The sequence below is a fragment of the Helicoverpa armigera genome, chromosome 6 (genome assembly GCF_030705265.1).
Source record: "Helicoverpa armigera isolate CAAS_96S chromosome 6, ASM3070526v1, whole genome shotgun sequence".
Classification (NCBI taxonomy): domain Eukaryota; kingdom Metazoa; phylum Arthropoda; class Insecta; order Lepidoptera; family Noctuidae; genus Helicoverpa; species Helicoverpa armigera.
This window is the reverse complement of record NC_087125.1, coordinates 3,876,657-3,893,706: the sequence shown is the minus strand read 5'-3', so window position 1 is coordinate 3,893,706 and position 17,050 is coordinate 3,876,657. Positions and strand designations below refer to the sequence as shown.

The window sequence follows — 17,050 nt, the reverse complement described above, 5'->3', positions numbered from 1 at the left end:
GCGTTAACTAACGTCAACTTAACGATTTCCACAGTTTCGAGTTGTTTTCTATAGATGGCAGCACTTTCTGTTGGTAAAGCAGATTAAGGCTTTTAGGCTTATCTTTATGGTGCTCTACAAGTGTTTACAGTACAAAACAGATATTTAGTGACACATTTATGATTCACGTTATATTTGTGAGGATTTATTGTAAAGGTAACTTGATAATTAGCATTAAAAGTGTAGCAAAGAGGTTGTATAAAACATGGCGGCGGTGCGCGTCGGTACAGCAGAGCGCCGGTCGGCGGGCCGTCGACGGGCGACACGCAAGCGCAACAGGTAGGTTAAGATTCACGGTCCGTCGCATTTGCTGGTCCTATGCGCACGACGCGGCCCTCGCATACAGCACACGAACCGCGACCGACGAAATGTGCGGGATCATCGGTGATCGGTGAAGTGATTCTAACATAGTGATAGTTATCAACAAGTGCTTGTGTCTGTGATATGACGAGGACCAGCTCCGGAGTTTGACCGAGCGCCACTCAGCGGATCTTAACGGTAAATTTCGTCAAACGTGACAATATGACCTGAGTGTTTACTAGTCAGGTGATGGTGCATAAATATGTATTCGACCTGTGAATATATTTGATGAACATTGATTAATAGAATTGAGCACAGTCGCACGCGCATTGTTCCACTTTGTACGCGAGAACTCGCTGGATTTCTTCCACGTAGCCCGTAGCGGTGTTTACACGTGAATTATGACACCTGTAGCGGATGAGTTGGTGTTGCCGACACTAACCATCTTATATTTAATAAGTTTTCTTCAAAGAAAGATTTGTTAGTTTAGGATCGTTAGCAGGTACACCATAGAATCGATTTTACCGTTGCAAAAGAAAGTAGGATCAGCAAATATGTAGGTAAAATTATTTTCGCTGTCCAATCGATTATATCGCACGAGAATCTTATTGGATTATAATTGACACTTAAGTTATGACTCACATTAATTAGAAGTGGTTAATTGTCATTTTATGCGTTCAAGATACATTTATTAATGAACCGTGCGCATATGCGGGAGACTTGTGAAATTCCTCAAAGTCAGCGCAACCGTTAGCCGAGTTGCCTGCATCCCAAATGAAGCAAGTGGAACAGAATAGGTGATTTCGAACATAACATGCAATTTCAGCTATCAATTACATTGCGAGTTACGTTTTGATTCCAGTAACGACTATTACTGTCTAATGGTCGAGTAATAGATGCATGCATTAGTCAGTTATTGTAATGAAAACCAACGCACAGTTTTCCGTTGTAAGTAGGTACCCACAATACGAAATGAAAATGAAACTTGTCGCATATCGTAGTCTTGCACTTTTTACGTGACGTGCTGTCGATAAACGCTCTCCTTGAGCAAACAATGGTGCATAAAGTTCCCATAGAAAGTTGTAAACAATATTGATCTCTAATATGCATTGATTGTCAGAAATCGGAGGCATAGCAACGATGTAGTTTCAAGTAAACCATACAAACAACTAGGGCTTGCAATAAAGTTCTAACAAAAATATTGTGTTTTGGCAAAACTTGTTTTGTAAACGGTTATTGACCGTTTTATTTAAATCAAACTCTTCGGGGCCTGCTTACATCATATGGACAACTTATAACTTAATAGAAAACCACATTAAGTCGATTGGTTTTAAACGATCTGTTTTCTCTCTTGTCTGATTGATCTTCTGGTCAGTTCAAAACATCTACATCACATTGGAAACGTTGAATAGTTCGTAAAATACCATCTTCAAAAGGTCATGAGTCGAGTTGAATATTTCTTATTGATGCCATAAAATCTGTCAGAATTATGATCGTTAATGGATGATGTTAAATTTGATTGACTAGCTATGTAGTCAGAAAAGACTATGATAAGGAAAACTACGATTTAAATCAAGTTTCAATACTGCGAATGAATGCTGATTGATTAATGATCCTTTTCAAATAGAATATTAACAGCAAAAGCTACTCTCTTCGATTTCTCTTACAACAGCTTTTCACGTAAGATGTCTTACGTAAAACTGCAAACTGCATTTGCATGTCTCAGATGTGAATTACTTATAAATAGTTAAGTTTTAGCACGTATGTGTTATGTACGTGACACAACTATTTATCTTGAATGTTTATTAATTTATAGAAAACTTTACACATTGCGAATTTGTCACGAAGTTTTCCAAGTGTGTGATTCTGCGATTTATGTTAGCCTTTCAAAATTATCCGGCATAGGTCGGTAATCGTTGTTTGTATCGGGTAGGTGCAGATCTGCATAACTGGAAAGTGAAAATCTACCAGCGCCTGCAATTCCTCAAAGCCTTTAAAGCTCAAAATAGTGGATGAGAGGCGTCGAGGCATTAAAGTTTAGCTTCACATCTGAACATCCCTCCCATTCCTCTTTCCTTCCTTTTTCCTCCATATCAAACAGGAGATATTAATGTGGCATGTGTGGTTGGTCGATGATAACATCGTTGTAAGCGATCTATATAAGTGGTTGGTATTTATAATAACCAGCCGAAAAGGCAACAAAAGTCAGTAAAAGAAATCTATAAAACTAGAACCAACATCAATTTGAAAACTCTACGATAAATTCATTAACACCTCGCTATTACGTGTCAAGATCAAATTGTTATTAAATTGCTCGGAGATCGTGACTCAAATTATTGAACAGGTCACTGTTATGTGATGTTTGTGTGCTGCAAATACTGCAATTAAAGGATGTTTGATGGCAAAACTGTATGTACCGTGAGTACATTTTTCCAAGTTTGGCCATCTGTTTTTGCCCTAGTAATCGAATAACAGAAGTCTGGAAAGTATTGACTTAATAAATTTCTGGCAAACTAGGACACTTTTTGGGGTAAATACATAAGACAAATGCCTCGTTAGACACGATTTACGAGGTGCATGAAATTATAAACGTGTTGAACAAAATTTAGTATTTTGTACTTCTACCAACTGCATCATTTGTCAGTAGTTTTTTTATTTATTTAAAATACTTTTTGCACATTGTACAACGGCGGACTTAACGCCTTAGGCGTTCTCTGCCAGTCTACCTTTGGGTGGTGGTGAAATAGAAGTGGTAGGTGCAACACAATTTGAGCATGAGTGGAAGATAATAAAAAATATATATTTATGCATATATAAACATAATATATATATATATATATATATATAACTATATAACTATATATATATACAACTGTATTCAGGAGTATGTAGGAGAAGATAGTAAGAAAAATGAACTACTGTAATGATTCCGCCAACTTGCCATGGATGTGATTTCGCAGTTTCATTTTAAAAGTGTGTCGACTATTTACCATCCTGACCTCCAGAGGTAGCTCATTCCAGAGAAGAATAGATTTCACAAAGAAGGAAGAGTGAATAATGTCTGAACGGTGAGCAGGGCAGTGAAGAAGACGATTATTAGAGGAGCGGAGATTTTTGCTGTGCTGAGAACACACATACTGAAAGTGAGAGGTTAAGTAGGAAGGTGAGGACGGGGTATAAAGTATAGAAAAAAGAGTAGTTAATGCCCTCATCACACGTCGTTGTCTTATCGGTAGCCATTTAAGTTGCGCTCGATACGCTGACACATGATCGTACTTGCGAAGATTAAAAACGAATCGAATGCAATTGTTGAGAAGCCGGTCGAGTTTATTGAGCAGATCTGCATTCAGGTCATAGTAGCAAACATCACCATAGTCGATTATAGGAAAGATTAAGGTTTGCATAAGCATTGCTTTTACATGGAACGGGAGCAAGTTTTTGAAGCGATAAAGAAACCGCAGTGTACTAGTGATTTTTTGGCTGACAGCTGCAACTTGTGCTTGCCAATTGAGTGAAGAGTCAAGATGAAGGCCCAAATTCTTCACTGAGCAGCTGAACGGTATATTTATCCCGTCAAATACCAAAGTTGGTAACCCAAGTGCGTCTACTTTACCTAAATTTCTTGAGCTACCAATGATAATAGCTTGGCATTTAACAGGATTGACTGCCACTCCGAACCTTCTTATCACACAGTTACATACTCGAAGTGATATCGACATAATACAGTTGAAGTGGCTGTCAAGATATTAAACTAATCGCTAGTTAAACAAGCATGACTTCATGTCACGCTAATAACATTCAGGACATATTGAAATACTTACATTATTGCATTTCTTCAGGCTAAAATATGAACATAAAAATACGGAGAAGATTACATGAGTAGGGGCAGACTAAGGTAATGCTTTGCAATTTAATTTATTTTTATTTAGCCCATGCCACCCTACTTTTGGGCAAAGGCCTCCGCTATTTTCTAGCGCCCAAGACACGGGCTTTGCCTAGTTTGGGGCTAATGATAATAGAAAATGTACTTTTTTGAAAATACATTCCTTATTCTTATTTCCTTCCCATTCTTTTATGTTGGAATAATTCTGCGGCCAATTGGGAAAGACAATTAATGCTTTATTCCTTTTCTGTACAAGAAGAGGCCTCTGCCCAAGACAGTCGTACAACACACAGACACATACACAAATACAACATTTTTAGTTATTAAATCACGCCTTTCGCGTGTTTAAAAACAATGCCTGTAATTGTCAGTGATTTACTCCTTGAGGAAGGAAAGCAAATGCCTTGATATTTATGATTGATTTCCTGTATTCCAAAAATAATATCGTTGCTATAAACATTTTGAGCCACACTTTTGCAGCCTTAACATTCAATATAGCAGTAAAACGAAGTACCTGAGAGTTTTGAACCCTTCAGAAATTAACGAAGTTTCAAGGGAAGAGGTTTTTGAAGGGAAAAAAAGGGTTAATTATCTTAGAATATTTTAAGTTTTCACTTAAATTTACAAGGTTTTACGTCACTTCTAACAAAAGACATCAACGACTTGGGAAATCTTAGTTTCTCAATATATTTTATTTATCAGAAAAATTGTTTCCTTACAAATAATTCCTTTTATAAATGTTCTAATACCTACTATTAGTAAATTATGTTCCTAATTAATAGTTACTTGTTCTAATTATTGTAGCGATTGGTATCTACCTATTTCATTTTTTTCATATAAATAGATCTATTTTTGGTCAACATTTATAATATTTACCGTTTATATAATTATGATAATTAACAGATTCAGATACCGAAATAAATAAAATTTATTAAATAATATAAAATGTTCATAATATTTTATCGCTTAAATTATCTTTAATTGTCTGTTTTTACATAAAGACCAATAAAATCTTAATTAAATACGGAATAAGTTGTTATAAATATACTTTATGCATTGTGATATAATTGGCCATGTAAGAATAAAATAATGTTTTAAAATATAATAATTATCATGGACAAAAAAAAACGTGAATTACGAACAAAAAAGTTTTTATTTACACAAATGCAGGTTTCAATGCCCTTTACAAAAAAATAATGTGAGTACAAAAATAAACCTTATCCCTCATACATAAGGTTGATATTTCTATAACAATAATACAGTTCTATATAGGCTGCACTTACAGTATGACAGGTAAAATTAAAAGTTGCAAAAATTAATTTTATGTTCGAACCTATCACGATCGCATTTAACAACGGACAACGATTATTTTCTTTTACGGACCTAGCTATAAATTTTAGTACATACGATTATAATCTTTGTCGTTTAAGTAATACAGTTCAAAATCGCACCTGCTCGTGTAATTATGTCTGGTTGAACTTAGCATTTCGGTTAGAGCGCCGAGCCCGTGACCGACACTGAACTTGGTCTCATTTAAAATTGAAATGTTTTTTTTTATCATTTATATAATTTCTTGGTAGTTTTGAAATATTCTTTTCTTGGACGAGATATTATTGGAGAAGTCAAATACTTAATCTACAGCAAATTGTCTTTTATTCCCAAAGTAATTATAAATCACATTAAGTTCCACAAAAGGCCTTCAGTCAGCTTCCAATACTTTTACTTTACCAGTCCATTATTGCCGTAAAAGCTGCCTGTATACCTGTTACAAAAAACCTTCCAAAGATTTCTTCTTATGGCAAATTAGTCCCTTAAAAGGGAGAGCTCCGAACATGGCAACTTTCCGAACCCCTTTACACTTGCCGCCTGCAACTTTCTCCTCTTTCGTCTGAGCCTACGCGCAGACTGCAAACTAAACAGTCGGCCAACGGTTGGTCAAGAGCAGAAATTTTTTTTAGAAAATGAAGAGTTCAGTCAAAGTTTTTAGACGGTCAGATACCGGAAAAATACCTGATCGTTGTTACGTGTGTACTTCCATTCATCTTCATACTGAATTCTGAACCCAACCATTATTGGCCGACTAAAAGTGTGAGCACTCTTTCTTGGCTTATTTATAATACAAGTACCTAACAATTCTTAGATTTTATGAATAGTAGCTTTGAGATAAATATCGGAACGTATGAGCGTTTTGACAGATGAATGGAGGAGAGCGGACAAGGCTGCTTCGTGTTTGATTGATTCCCGCATTGTCAATGATAAGAATAAGATGAAGTCGTATTATGGCTGTGTACCTAATGTACCAAGTTATAAATAAATCGGTTGATTGCTTGTAGCATAGGTCGTTGGTCTAAAACTGCTGAAAAGCAGGTCCATATTTCATGTTTATAACTCTATCAGCTGTTCCCCATGAACGGAAAACTGCTTAAAAAAATAGTGGCCTATATGCTTTCAGGCTTAAGACTTATTTACTTACCTTCCATTTAAATGGGTCCAATAGTTTTGACGTGAAAGTGTGACAGGCAAACAGAGTTTCTTTCGCATTTTTGACTTTATAAGTTAAGATTTATACAAAACCCATAAGACCTCAGAGTTGATATTGCAGTATGTATGTTGTATTAAATTATCTGCGTTGTTCGATTATAGGTAGAAGGATGTGCTATTTAGCAGGTATGAAATAACTGCACGTTAGAACATCCTCTTGTAACTGGTTGTAGCAACGAGTTCTATGCAACTATGATGTAATAAGGAAATCTTGCATTACTGATAATGATATAATGATAACTTTATTTACAAACTTGACATGTAGTCGAGCAGCTTTACAATTTCAAAATAACAAATGCTAAATTAATATTAAGTAGATGTATAACAATAATAACAATCTGTCCCGAAAAATTGCCAATCAGGATGGTAAAGTTAATCCTATGGCATACGCGAAGACAGCCTTTTGCCACCAGTTCCTAAATAGAATTTTAAAAAGGCTTTAGAAAGTCCTAAAATATTATTCAAAAGTCCACATCGTCGAAGTCCACAGGAAACAGTAGTCGTACCTGCAGGAATGTTATTTGGAAATGTCCTAATTCACAAACAGGGGACGAAACGCGGCTGTCATCCTAATATGTACAGTTTTTGTTTATATTGTGTCGACTTTCACTGGAACACGGCAGGACGAGTTGTTTTGTCAACCGCTCTGTCTCGACGTGACTTGGATTAGGAGTTGCGTTTATTCAGTTTGTGTTGTCCAATGTCCAGTGAAATGCTCTCTTATATTTTGGACATCGTTTTTTGGGACAAGCTTTTGTTTCGATGGATGTCTTAGGCCAGTCTTATGTAGGATCCTTATCATATTTTTTGGAGAAATAGATAGTTCAGGCTCTACTAAAAGTTTTTATATCACTGTCATGATCGCCTGCTAATCATCAGTCTTTAATAACTGCTTAAATCTCCTCAACACAATTACCACGATATTCCAAGAACCTTGAGTACAGATAGTACAATTTTAATATTATTATTGTGTAATACGAAGTCACAAGGAAGCCACACAAGTGCTACTGCTCAATAACTTACCTAATGCCGTAATCGATAAGCTGATTCTCATGTCGCGCATTCACAGACCGGTTTGCAACAGGAATACTATAATCTCTATTACCTAGAAATACCCTGGCATTTCATTATTGTTTGCATATCTTTATGTGGACCTAAAGGTATTTTGCTTTCAACTGATCCTGACTGAATGAGATGCCATCGCCTATGTTCTCATCTGGACCCATAAAAGTAGCAATAAAAACATCCCACAAGATATATGGCAAAATAATGGCTATTAAGCCATTTATTGCATTCACAGCCTATAACAGGATCACATCTATCTTCCAGAGCTACAGGATGAAAAATATTTATAGGATAATAACTTAGTCAACAGGATGCTCCGCAAGACATAAATAAACAATGCATATTGATCTTATCCTTAAGAGGGATGAGCAAACAATTTAGCTACATGGCTTCGAAACGAGTTTCTGCAGACTTCGCGTCCACATTCATATGAAAGATTGCAAGTCTTGCTCAATATTTGTGACAAACGTCGCTTTTATGAGAACATCACGAATGTTCTGCAAGTGAACTTGCACGGTGACATTCTTAAAGCGGTAATTAGTTCGTCTGGATATGATCCACCAATTTAAAAAGACCTTCACTTTCAGCACGAGTCATTCGCCTGCGATGACAACAGTTATCAGAAGGATTATACCTGGCTGGTCATAAGTGCCGGTCTACAGTCACATTGTTGTTGATTCAAGCAATTCTCTTTATTTTACGAGGCGATAAGCAATGTTCGCGGAGTGGCTGTCGTGAGGATACAGTGTACTGACTTCTAACTATGTATCTTTGCTGTTAGTAAATTGCGATCATTGTGCGTTTGACTGACGTGCTGAGCATAGTTATTCTTTTGAAATGTTTTCACGCCTCGGTGTGCGGTCTGATCGGGGCTTTATCGTGATAGTAGCGAATAATCATGAAATAAGTATGCACGAGCATATGTTGAACATTTTAAAGTAAACACTCCGAAATACGGAATCTCATCTTTTAGTATGCTAACCACATTCAAATGAAAGTGAGAACAAGTGAAAAAAATAAGGATTAAGTAATGGCTGATTTGTAAACGAGTCTTGCTTACAAAACAAAGTCTGTCTCCCGCGGTTCCGGTCGTAAAGTCGGTGAACTTGTTGAGAAAAAACGCACCAATTATGTTGAGATTTTTTTGAATACGACGTTGTTATGTGGGTCAGATGATGTGCGTCGCATACAAACGGTGGCGCGGCGCGGCGCGGCCATTGTGTCGCATATCAACCACTTTCCTATGCGCCCGCGCCGATAAAAAGCGAAGTTCGCTCGTATCAGATCAACATGCGGCGCTCTCTTTTGGAGATGCGGGTCGCATATTCAATCGCAATTTGTTATGTGTGCGGCACGTGTATACTGGTAGTATAGTGTGTAGGAAGTAATACCACTATCCAATTAGAATAAAGCAAGTTAATCCTACAGTTTTTGCTAGTCTGCGTTAAAAAAGTCGTTTTTCTGGGGCATGATAAGATAGTAGTTTTACTAACATCCTACATAGGTTGAAAGAAGTACCTAAAATTAACCGATAAATTCCTAAATACTAAGATGCTCAAAAAGATACGAGACTTGATTTCTTGATGATTGAAAGCTTGATCGATGATACTGCAACGTGAATGGAAATCGAGATAATATGCACCACGCGATTATTGGCTGACAGTAATTAATAACATTGCGTTGACGCACATTACATGTTCGAGTTCTGAGGTAAACATCAACAAGAGTTTATTTTTTTAATCGTCATGTTTTGCAGTACCTACATTTTTAGGTCTGATTTTGTGGATCATCATGTTATTTGACATGCGTATTGGGATTTATATGAAGTATATGAATTTACTCACAAGAAGTTGATATTTTTTGTCGAGATTTTGTACCTATGTATTAACATACCCTACCTCTATAGCCAATATGTACAATTTACCAGCAGAAGAAACAGTTAAGTGACCATTGCAAGCATAGTCTTAGTAATTTTGCAGTATTATTTCAATACAATGGCCATTGTCATTAACTTCGACTTTTTCTTAACATAAACCTCCAACATTAAAACCGATTGTTTACAAATTATGGCAATAAGTGCTAATTAGTGTTGCAGTCGTTCTTTACTTCTCTTATCAATGTTTCGGCTGCCTCCCAACTGTTATCTTGATAAATGTGACACAATGCAAATTGAGATGATATAGTGTGTCTTAATTAGGTCTCTGTGGTAATTGTAAGGTTTTTTTATCTTGTTTGAGAAGAATATTTAGGTTATCAATGAGTTGGTAAGACGACAACAGATTTCTGTCATGACTTTAACATTTTTAGTTTACGGTTTTGTGACTTTAACGCGAATAAATGGTTTGGCTATGAAATGCTTTGACTATAACTTACAGCCGTAGGTAAGTTAAGTAAAAATAATGTACAATTCTATTTTAGTGCCAATACCTACAAGACATATTGTTTGGTAACATATCGCGTTACGAAAATATTAGCTAAAAATCAGGAAGTGGAAATATTGCAAACAATACAGTTTCGAAGTGTTGAATTTCGGTTTTAATTGCTTCGTTACTAAATTCGTTCATAAATAATCACTTGATGGATTTCCAATGACGTTCAAGCAAAAAGTTGACTTTTCATCACTCAATCATTTTTAAACACATCCAATAATTTAGGTGTAGAAACCTGTATGTTTGATACATATTAGATCATTTCACGTAGAATGATACAATGCGTGCCTGTCTGTCGGTCTGGGCCAAAAATATCCTACTTACTGACGATGAGATGACATATTTCCTCGAAGTGAATCAACCTAAAGGACAAACAACTTTTATAGCTATCAATTGCTCAAAACATCGCAACCTACCCTAACCAACCAACGCCAGCATTGCATCATATCGCACGAGGGGTCGGGCAATCGTCGCATCGCACGCATGAATGGGCGCGTTTCCTAGCCGCAGGCAGGAAGCGGTGGCCAGTGGCGTGTGAACGCTCCTCCTGACTCAATGCGCAAACGCCACTGTGCTGTGTTTACATAACAGACAGTTTGCGACATGTACGCAACGATGCGCAAGTGATTATTGGTGACTGATAGTTTTCTTTTGTTTTCGATTCGACTTTGGTACATGGTTGGTACGTTTTACTTTCGGTTTCATGCTTTACAATAGGAGTTGGTGGTTCTTCAGTTATTGTTCCACTCAGGGCCGTACATACCGAACGTTGTGAATGAATATGCATAATATGTCTTCTATTCTACTTAATATGAGTGCGACACCGTTGTCTCGGAAGAGATTAGCGTCGATTTTTCATTAATTTAATTTATATTCTGCGATGGCCATGGCATTTTCCATAACTTTAACTTATTTTATTTGCCATCTAACATTCAATTTTCTGAAAAGCATCAAATTACACCTCGTCACTGTTAAGGAACAGTTCTAGATTAGTACGAATAGACAGCTACCATAGTAGGTAGATACAGTCACCAAGAAAAGTCCATTAACAATAAAATCCTGAAACCCATAACCAACAGAATACCTGAACATCTGAATGTTAAAAAAAGTCGCTAAACACAACCAGAGATTTTAGTGTAGGTACAGGTACGTTGTAATTCTTGTTAGAGATACATAAATATTAAGTAGGTAATGAACTTTGTTGCTGAATGCACTGACGTAGGGCTCACAAATAGACGACCACCACAGTACGCAGGGCTAATGAATAGACGACTACTGACAAAGTACGTAGCTACCTACATCATTGTGCGTGATGTTTACCTCCGTGGCTCCGCGGCACTCCTCGCAGGCCAACCCCAGCCGGGCCCAGTAGGGCCAAGGCCTGACGGGCTGCGGGTTGTTCGAAAGAGATACCGCAGCCCTGGTACATAAAAGGCCTATGACGGAACACGACGGTTTTTAGTCAGTAAGAGTCTGACACTCCCTCACCGCTGCTAACCCACAGGACGGGAGGGGTCATTTGATGATTTTTGACGTCGTTAAAAAAAAATAAAAAAATGTCCTAATAAATAGACGACTGGTAATAGTAGCTAGCTACCTACATCATTGTGCGTGATGTTTACCTCCGTGCCTCCGCGGCACTCCTCGCAGGGCCGTGACCCGCCACCTGCCGGTCGCGAGTCAGTGACGCGCTATTGTTACTACGGTATTACTGGTATTAGATGGTATGTTACGCGTTTATGATAGTAGGTATTTACGCTGGCTGGTGATAGAGTAATGTGAAAATGAGGCGTCCTACGTAAACGAACTCTAAGAACTACAATAGCAGTCCTATTCATTAGCAACGCACTATGCATATAGTTATCGGCACGGATATTGAGCTCTCGGCGGAAGCGTGGGGATCGCTTTGCGCACTGTACATATAAGGCAATAAACCAATAAATCGCTTCTGCGCAGGTGAAGGTCAGGGCTCAATATCCGTGCCTATGATTAGGTATACTTTACTATGGCGGCGTACTTAGCCATTTATGCAGTAGCCCTAAGTACTAGAAGTGGTGGCAATCGTGCTTTAACTATTAGTGTGGACAGTCGTGAACAACAGGTTAGCCACGCGCGTGCACTATTACCTATGCATCGTTTTGCATAATCAATTTTGTGTTACTGGGTGTTCGTTTATCACAAACATAAACAATTATGCAGGCTTGATTTCCATTTTCAGGGCATAGCCTTTACAGATTTCCATATATCGTATAGGCAACTCTGTTAATGGCATCTAGTCCTTATAAATCCAAAATGAAAAATAATTTCACAGAAAACATTGACACTACTGCTGCTGTCTATACGACCTCTTTATTTAGATTCATAGAACTAAAATATTTACAATATCAGCCCGCCCAAGATCCCAAAGTAATGAATGACAAACAGTAATCATTAGAATTAGAATGCGCGCACGCAGATCACCGCAGCCCGTACTTACACCGTGTCGCGGGCGCATTGCGACCCGCACTGAACCGTGGCGTGCCGCATGCCACAGCTGTTCACGTCGCTCATGGTATGAGAAAATACATGCATAGTATATGGTTCTCTTTGTAAGTATTTAGAAGCGTAAATAACCGTTATACCCAAAGAAATTTAAAAAGTCAGTACCTAGTCTAACATCGGTTATACAAACAATAACAGAATTTGGTAAAGAAAGAATAGATATAGGAAACTACGCGGGATTTTGAAAAAAAAAAAACACACACAAGGAAAACAAAACAACGTTAGGCTTGTTTATACTCAAAGCTATTAAAATTTTACAGCTCTGTCTGTCAATAAAGTGTTCAAAAGTGATTATCATCAACATAGGTATAGGTGCGACCCGCAACTAACTGGTTGATTGCTAACGTTCATAAAATTACAGCTAAAATGAACCGTTACGTCTTTACGAGTGATTATTATTGTTACATGCCGACCTCAAAGGCAAGAGGTAGAAGAGAACTTCATTGTGTTTAACACACAACCGGCAGAATATACAATATGACTATGACCAAAACTGTATAAGGTAGAATATTTATCTTAGATATCAAAAATGTATGGAATTTGCCAGTCATTGGCATTTGCGACGCGGCGCTACTTCGAATTCTTATGTTAGACACCATAGAAATATGTAGGTGGATAAAAAGTTGAATTATTATCATCTAACATAGGTATAACACACCTTGATAATGCGTTTTCTAATAGATTTGCCTGAGACCTTTCAAGAACCAAAAACTGTAATTAACTTTAGTAGACAAGATAGAATAGGGCACGATTGAGGTTGAACTATCATAACTTTGACCTAAGAAAATGTTTTAGAAAATAATTTGTCCCAATTGGGATCTACCTTTACCTACGTACAATCATCGAGTTTGAAATGTCAACGACATAATCATTTGTGCACACTTGTAATAGCACCCACGCTATTAAGTATAATGTAAATTATTCATGCATTTTAAGGGGTCTGTTACAGACTATCAATATTCATAGTAAATATGGTAATACACTTGATAATACGCAAATTGACATCGTAATGCTGTAAAAACTTCTAGTTGAAACATAGTAACGTACCTACAGTAGATGTTAATATCACGGTGTAGGTTTTATGCTTAAATGTAGGTACACTTCAGTTAAAGAAGATTGGAAGTGAAGTGTATGTGTAGGTATAATGACGTTATATTCCATGCATGTTTGTTCAGTAATCTGTCGACAGACCACTCGAATCTTCAGACAAGTTATTTGTTAATCAAACGCTATTCTTTGATATCCAGTACAGTTAGCATAGTTACAAAAGTGAACGTCGTAAGAATGTTTTTTTGTAGGACTTATAAATAAAACTTTTGAAAAAGTAACGTCAAGATGCATCTAATATAAAAAATCTTCCAACAAATTATAATGTACAAAGTCCAACTTTTTCTAATTTGTCTAGAATGTAATTTGCATTACGTAGACCGTGGTTTTTCCTATGCCTCCAAAGAAATGTTATAAGTTACAACGCGAGTGCATAGTGCAATGTCAGTGCATACCATAATGCGATTATAGTTCCATTATTACCTGGCAGAGGTATTTCATTACAACAATGGTTTGTTTCAGGCATATTCTAGATACAATGGGTTGTCATTTCAGGAATGTTAAATAAATAAATACCAAAGTAAATAATTAAAAAAAAATAAGATGGCACTATGGCTGCCATTTCTGCTCGTAACTCAAGCGAGTTTTGAATAGGAAAATCCTTTCAAGCCAGTCCGGAGCCCACCAGGGTTATGTATGGGCCGCAGAAGAGATACTAGGAGGATTTTAGCTTCGTTTATACGAGAGTCTATCTCGTACACTGCACATAAAACTCCGCAAAAAGTCTTCAAAAAAAAAATATTCCTAGCTATTGGCCACATCTGCCTCTATCTGAAAAATCAGCGTACGAAACTATTCTGTCGCTAGTACCCACACAAAATATGTAAAACGTACTACCATTTGCTATCTGAGATCGGGCACTTGCGTCCCCTTTCCGTTAGATAGCGGCTTGTCTCGCTCAGGTGACAAATATGGTGGCCACACGAGTATTTTACTATAGTTTCTAAGAAAACCCGTCGCTAACTGGATGCTAGTTTACAGAAATATGTGCGAAGTAAACGTACGGGCTTCTAGGACTTGACGTGAAGCTATGTGATTTGTTCGATTCCTGGTGGGCTATGGTATGTTAGCGTTTTATCATTTAATAATTGTAGTTCGTAGAATACATTCCTACGCTTATGTTTTTTTGCTCCTTCTTTACTTACTGTACCTTAAGTACATAATTACTAACTTCCCAGAAGAATTTGGGGAAGTTGCAGTAGGTACATTGACCATAGGAAATTCCAACTTCGGTCTTCTATTGGCAATGAGGTAGCATTATATTCTGTGAGTCAGTGAACCAACCCTTATAATCCTAACTTGTAAAACGCGTGGAGAACTGCATCGCTGCCCTGTATCGTGTGTGCACCGTCTTACAGAATACGGCTATTTGTTTACGCTTATTTGCATACGCAACAATGATACAGGAACATTATGCAAGATGTTAGGATGTACAGTACTATAAAATAATTGCCATGCATCTGGGTCATTTACCATTGCTCCACGGCTTGTAATGGCAATAAACCATTAAAGTGTGCGCCATAAAAGCAAGACAACATCTTAACTTAGAATATTTATTTCGTAATATGTTATAACACTAGAGTGTATAAAATGGCAGGCTTTATGAAGGTTTGTCACGTCTACACTTTACACATTTACAGAAGTAAAGTAACTTCTTTTAACCCAATATCTAAGAAGTGCCTATAGATGTTTTTACATGCTACGTTTACCTCTGTTCCATCCATATCTTCTTCTACGTATGTAGTTTGAACTGAAGGGGCAACTTAAAGCAAGTGTTGAAAGGTATAAGAATACTCTAGAGTAAAGCATAATCACATGGACCAAACATCACATTTCAACATTACCTGAAATACTACTTACTACATAGGTACGTTTCCTGACCGTACTTCAACCCATGATCCAGTTAACTGTTCGTCATCAATAGCAAAGCTTAACGTCGCTCTGTCGAGATGAACGGCCGACAGATAAAGGACTTCCGCCGCTTAGTTCCGCCGCTCACTTACATGCGTTTGCACCAATCAACAAATAAACCAGAAGGTAAAATACGAACAAAACGTGAAGTTTCATACCTCTAAATACGGACCTGCTGCAAGAGATTACTTATGAAATAAGCTGTGTCCTTGTACTATTTATTCTGTTTTTATTCTTGGCTGTGTTCTGTGTGAACATAAACAAACAATGTGCAAATGTGTACATAAACTATTAAATTAATAAAATAAAGAAATGACAGCTAAGATCAAGTTTCATACCGTTGTACATTTCATTGGAAATACCAATTTCATATTCATTTAAAAAACAATAGATATAGACAAAACAAATCTTTTCATCACAATAACAATAGGTGTTATGGTATGGGGAATTAAAAACATAAAAAAAAATTAACGAGCAGTTAATTACAGTTTTTATTTATTTCAATGTCATTGAGGACTATTCTGATAGCATAAACTGATGCTACAAAATAGACCTTCTATCCATCTTTCTTTATAGTGGTCGTATTCTCTATAGACATGCGCGCACGCACCTTAATAAGCTGCGCCAGAGTGGAGCACGATCAGCGTATTATAAAGTCATCTTAAAGCCTTTAAAATGCTGTTATTAAGAAATAAGACGGGTTGAGTAAATAGTACCGAATACTGCCAGATGTTTGGTTCAAGACACCTATCTACATTTGTGCCGGTTATCATGGTAAATTGTGAAGCTATGGTAATGACGCAAATTATCTACTTGTACTCGTTTCGTCTCTGTACTTAACATACTTTAGTGCAAAGAATAGAATATAAGTCAGCTGTCTTGTTTTTTTTCGTGACGGTGTAATGTTTTCTGCTGACTCATCAATGCTAAGTCAAGATGACTGCTTTATTGTTTCTGACAGCTGATATTACCTATTATATTTTCTTCGTATTGAATAGATTTTTGTGAATTATTATGACATACATTTGATTTTCTACAGTTTTCAACAATTCTGGTGTTGTTATCAAGTTGTACGATATCTAGGCATTAAAATTGCTCCATTTAAACTAATACCGTTGCGCGATTGTTGCGCGAGTGAATATGTTACAATAAATTCGCTGTAAGCAGGTTACAGCTAACAATATTTCAATTTCAACATGGAGAAATCGTATTGTATCAGGAAATTGGGTATAAA

The 17,050-nt window shown here is 37.0% G+C and overlaps 1 protein-coding gene across 1 annotated transcript in view; it reads left to right on the top strand.

Annotated features, from left to right (window-relative positions):
- Positions 1–277: 277 nt before the first annotated feature.
- Positions 278–17,050, top strand: part of LOC110373160 (myosin-VIIa) — a 45,896-nt gene continuing 29,123 nt past the window's right edge. The window contains exon 1 of the mRNA XM_021330343.3: positions 278–537. The gene's annotated coding sequence lies outside the window, so the exon portion shown is untranslated. The remainder of the gene's footprint in view (positions 538–17,050) is intronic.